We start from the raw sequence: 6,133 nt of genomic DNA on the forward strand, positions 1-6,133 counted from the left end.
GCTGTGCACATTTAGTATTGATACTTGCAATCACTATGAAAACAATTTTTAGTTTAAGAGCACACAGGTCCAAATTTTGCCTGTGGCAACATCCACTTAAGTAAATGAGATTAAAGAATGTATATCTGCAGGCAGAATCTGGTCCATTGCCATGTCCATGTCCCATACAGCACCTCAGTGCTCTCATGAAGAGTTAAATGCATATTCCACTGATACAATCAAGTCTGTTTTCTCCCTTTTCTGTACTGCTTTCCTGTGGGATTTAGTTAAATGGCCATTCAAATACTTAAAATTACATAAGAATTCAGTAGGAATAACAATATTGTGTTCTTCTAATGAAAACTTAGAAGGACCATGCATGGAGACATAGTAATAATAAACAAAGATGGATTTCTAAATTATATATAGAATTAGAATCTTTGCAATGTGGGCCAGTCCTCAGAAAATATGCTAACCCAAAAATTATTTTCAGATGATCTGGTTCCTGGATTTGAATTTCTATGGGTGCATATTCTATAGTGTACAATAGGCACACATTTATATGGAGAGAAGTGCATCTGCACGTCAGCCTTGCCATTTGAGTGAGAATTCTGCTGGAATGCTGAGGTTTGCTCCATGGGGAGGGAAGCAGAACTATCCCACTGATGGCTCAGAGTCTCTGTTTATTTACCTGTGTACTCTGCAGAACAGATCCATACAGAGTGTCCTCACTGGTGGAGCTGCTTGTCACTCAGATTTGGCTGCAAATGGGTAAGTCCTCTTGTTTGGCCACTTCTAGGAAATAAAAATGCTAAGTAGCTTATTTTACTTTACAGATCAGATGAAAATCTACTAACTCCTTGCATCCTAAATAATGCTGTTTGGAGTGTATTGAGAGTGAGTTCTCTTGGAGGAGCAAACACCATATTTTCTAATTAATTCTAAATGATTTAAAGTGATTTAAAGATTTGTGCTTTTTTTAGATTACAAGGTCAATAGCCCAAGTGACAAAATGCATTCTTCCTCTAAGCAGTTGAAGTGTCTGCTTTTCAAAATAGTGCCTTCTTGTAGGGTACTTTGACCTTCTTTTGGATTTTGTTTGTACAATGAAATCTTGGTCCTGCCACTTCAACTGTACACTCCTGCACACTTCAAACACAGTAAATTTTCTGTGGCCAAGGCCTTATTATGCCTCTGTAATAATAAAATTTAGTCTCCTGTATTCCTTCTCTAGCAGAGTGATGGGTTAGAAGTTCTTTTCTAGGGTATTTGATTTGTAAAGCTCTGTTTGGAGGGTTGGGTTGCTATTGAAATTGTTTTGGCAGGATGGTAAGCAACACACAGGTTTATTTGTAATGTATTAAGCCCTTGACATACTGCATGGAACTTCAGAGGATCTGCAATTTTTTTTTTTTTTTTTTTTTTTTTTGCAGCTTGCCTTTAGTCTTTGCCAATTTATTTCTTTCTCTTTTCCAAACAAAGCTAGGATTGTTAAATCCTAATGTTAAAGCATTTTAATAGCTAGATCCAGTTACAAAGCTAATTTTTAATTTAACATTTGCCAAATTTTGACTAAATAGAAAAACTCTGCAAATGGGCTAAAGAGACATGATCCAATAGCCAATAGCATCAAAACACCCTCTGATTTAAAGGTCCCTGGACTCAATGCTTTTGCTACTCTCATCCATAACCACTTTCTGAAGGACTGGTTTTAGGAAGTTCTCATAGTATGATCACTGCACTTGCAAGCAGCTTTGTTTGATCCAGAGGCAGCACTACAGTCTGCCTTGGCTACTTTTTGCCAGAAATTGTTATTGATTTTCTTAAAGTAATTATAACATGAATACAGAAAAAGAGCATTTTCCAGGAGAACACCCAAGAAGGGAAGGAAGGGTATGCTCTTCCTTTTTATTGAATACCATCTCCACAGATTTGCATATCCTGCAGATCAACATGGTAACAAAACATTTGAATTAATATCTCCTACATATATTTGCTGTATAAACCATGGAACTAGGTCCCTGAAAAGCTGTGCTGTTTATGTCCAAGTCTTTCACTTCTTTTGGCACAGCCTAACTGCAGCCAACTACAGACATGAATTTTCAGGATCTTTTGGTCTTGTGCAAGAGGCAGTGAAGAGCAATAACTGATGGAAGCAGGGAAGGAGAAGAAGGAAATGTCTTCTCATCCCTCAGGATTTCGTAAGTTTGTCAGAACTCCTTCCAAGCTCCTTGTTCTAGACTCAGCAAGCCTGAACAAGGACTTCAGTTCTCAAGGAGTTAAGAATTATTGGGAAGCTGCTGCTCTTGTTTAACTTCCCAATGTTTCTTTGAGGGGGAGGAGGAAACATTCCCAAGGCTGGAGTAGGAAGGGGTATGTAAGTCAATTTCTTTACCAAGGGTACAGTGAGATTTATACAGATCTGAGACACTTTTTACAAGCATACCAGGGCTCTTGGGATGAAAGCAAAGGAGCCTCTGATCCCTGCAGAGGGAAAGGAAAAGGGGGACAAAGGTGTGAGAACTTTGTTATGGCTCAGTGGTTTTTAGGGGACTAATGAAATTGTGGCCTTGCAGCTCCTTTGGATGGACTTTAAAAGAGCCATGAACAGGAAAAGTCCATGTCACTTTCCTTTCTCACTCTTTCTTCCATCCTGCCCCTCATTAAACTGTCCATTGGTAAAATCATTGTACAGCACCCTTCCTATTTATTCAATTATAGACATGGCAGCACTGCCATACAATCCTACATTTGAACTTTGCTTCATTGATGAAACCACTTCCCTATCAGCAGCAGCTCATCAGTATTACCTATGCAGGCATGGCAGTAAGTAACTTCTTTTTACATAAGAAATAAAGTTCTGTGCTTTACAAAAGTAAGGACAGAAGCTGTCCAGCAGTGTTGTATACTCTGAATCAATAATCTGGAGGACTCTTACACAGATTCTTGAAGAAAAATGCAGGGCCAGTTTTGTTACTGTGCTAGAAGCCTTTCATTGGTACATTGGTTTTCATTGTGACAAACTAACAGATTGGTATTACAGGGATGCCTACAGAGGATGGTGCCTTATATTCCTCTTATTAGAAGTTTTGTCACAGTTTTTCCATTTTGGGAGAAGTCAGATTACAGCCTGTAGAGATATTTTATCAGAAGCCATTTAACAGTTGGACAAGTAATTACACAATTACCCTACTGATCAGCAGCTCCCTCAGTCTGAAGGCTTCTCTTTCTTGGAGTCAGTGGCAATCATGAGGTTCTTTTCTTCAATGGTCACTTGTGTTCCTGGTCAGATAAATCCAAAGATCTTGTTAGCTTGGTTTTACTTACAGCCTGTTATTGCTCAGAGCATGCCCTCATCCCTGCTGGCTACAAAAATACTGAACATGTTCATCATCTTGACAAATATATAATAAAGCATAAACTGTAGCTATGTAATCACTGTGAGTAAAAAAAAAAAAAAAAACCAAATTATTAGTCCACTTGTTATATTACAAATTAATGATATCAACACTTCTACTGCTGATTCATTTACATATCTGCAAATTTTTGCAAATTGTCTGTAAATCAATGTTTCACACTGAACTTTTGCCATCCAATGCACACTATGCACAGTAAGATTTGAGCCCATATTTCCATTATACAGCCTCTCCTGGTCATGGTGGCGACTCAGCCTACACTTTCAGACTTTGCTCTGTGTGAAAGGGAATTCTAACTACTGGGAAAAAAAGGCTTATCTCAAATACACAGGTAAATCGTGTTACTGCATGGCAGCTGGTAGTGGGAAGTGGGAGATACATCTTGTTCATTTATTAATTCTGGCTGCTTTAAAGGTACTGTCTAGGACATGGTAAGACTAGCAGGAAGAACTGGCATGGAATGGCATGGCCTATCTTGTTTTTGCACACCAGGAATTCTGTTGTCAGTGATTTGCTTTCAAACAGCTTTGCTGTCAATTTAGTGAAGCAGAAGGGGGCACTTATCCATCAGGATATAACACATTTTCTGTCATGCATCCCTCATGCAAATTAGGGAAGAGAAAGGCAGGAAAAAGGTCAACACCTCTTTCAGATACTTAGCATGGCATTAGTGAAAAGTAAAACAAAATCACTCAAAGCACTTGGTCCAACATAAACCTGAAATGCAGAACCTGGAGAACCTGTTTCCAGAAGAAGTCTTTATTAATCTGGCAGTGTGTTAATATTGCTTTTAAAGTATTTATTCAGCTTCTAGCTAAGATAAAACATGGAGGACAACTATTCAACAATTAAAAATGCAAGTATGAGACGCTGAGAGAAAAGAAAGAAGACTATTTTTGACAGTAAACGTTTTCTTATAGCGACAATATTCTGCACTAATTAGCAAGGAGCACCTCAAATGCAGTGCATTGTGAAGCACAATTAACCTTTTTCTAGTACCTTGAGTTGTAAGCAACATCGTTGGTTTAAAAATCAAGTGTTCTGTTGTTGCATTTTCACTTGCAAACTTACCTCTGTGTGAGGGGAATGTTTAAGTGCCCTCAGCTCTAATACTCTGCTCAGTGGAAGTCTGCCTGTCATGCTTACAGAGGTTGGCTCAGCCTGAGGTATCACTTTCTGAAATCCCTGGGAATTGACAAGCAGGGTTGTCTCCTCCACTGATACTCACTCATAAGCTTCTTATTTTTGCTCCTTCAGCCAAAGAGCTGTGAATATCTCCCCTGAGAGACACTTTGAATTCCCATTCCAGTCTAACCTCAAGGCAATTAGCAGAAACTAAGGGTTGTACAAATGAAGAAGCAGCCACTGCTTTAAGTGCCAGTCCCTCCTATCCAGAAACTTGGAATACCTGAGCATAGAGAAACGTGTATTTTAGTAAACAGTGGGAATTGTTTATGGCACTGGATATTCTTGTATATGATTCTGAAGTGATTGTGAACACACTGTGTTTGGGAGTTACAACAGAACTAAAGCTAATATCAGAGTGCAAAAGACACCATAGGAGATTACCGTGCCACCAAGTGCCACCCCAGTCAAACAGCTTGCAATGTTTGGTAGAGTTGGTGGTGCACAGACTGACAAAGCAACTCTTCCATAGTGTTCCTTTAATTCTGCTTTTTAGCAAGGTGCAAGATTCCTAACAGCTGTACAAAGGCATTAATGCTGCACTTCAGAAAAAATGAAGGTGCAATAAAGTAGGGCCGTGCTGCTGACTTTTGAGTAGTGTTTTTCCTCAGCATAATAGTTGCTATTTGTGTAAAGACTCTAGGAATAGGGATGGTGCTGCTGGAATTCATTACAGTTCTTACAGAACAGGTAATCTCTGGGATTGGGAAACACTGCTCATAAATTTGCACGTACAGTCTGAACCGAAAGAGTCATGGTCTGCTGGATTTTTAGGTAACATCCAAAACAAATGTTGACAGCAACTTTTGCAGAACTGTAACAGAGGGCAAGATACAAAAGAAAACAACGTAAAGCAGGCAGTTTGGCAGTCACAGGGGAACAGCCAGATGTCCTCGCCAACATCACACTGTGGTAAGGGAAGGTGAGACCTTTCAGCCATCTGAGTAAGCAAAGAGGCTGTACCAGCACCCAAACCTGCAAGGCAGCCAAAAAAGCGGAATTACGGTCTTCAGCCTGCCCGTGAGCCACGGCAAATACCATGGCGCCCTGACGAAGGCCATGTGAAAACCAAGCTGGAAAGGGGCAGAGCTGGTGCCTGACGCTTGCACTGGAGATGGCGGCTGGGCACCCTCAGAGAGCGGCGGGCGAGAGGCCGGGCAGTGACCCCGCTCTCACCTGCGCTGCCCAGGGCCGGCTGTGTGAGCGCAGCTTTCCTCAGCTCCACACACACGTCTTCCTCCGTCACGAACAAGCCCAGGCAGAGCGAGCCCAACCTGGCGCGCCGGGCTCCCGGCCAGGGCGGCTCTGCCCTAACATGGCACTCGCTGCTGCCCCGGGCTCGCCCCTCAGCGCCGCCGCCGCGGGCCCGTCCCGCTCGGCCCGTCCCGCCGGGGCCGGGGGCTCGGCCCGCCCTGGGCCCGGCGCTGAGGGGCGGGAGGCCCTGGCGGGAGCGGCTCAAGCCCGGCCAGCTGGAAATGGCGTCTCCCCGGCCCCCTCCCCGGGCCGGGCTCCCCGCCGGGCGCGGCCGCCGCAGCTGTCCCCGGCCGCTTTGG

Source organism: Erithacus rubecula (genome assembly GCF_903797595.1).
Source record: "Erithacus rubecula genome assembly, chromosome: 17".
In the NCBI taxonomy this organism is placed as follows: domain Eukaryota; kingdom Metazoa; phylum Chordata; class Aves; order Passeriformes; family Muscicapidae; genus Erithacus; species Erithacus rubecula.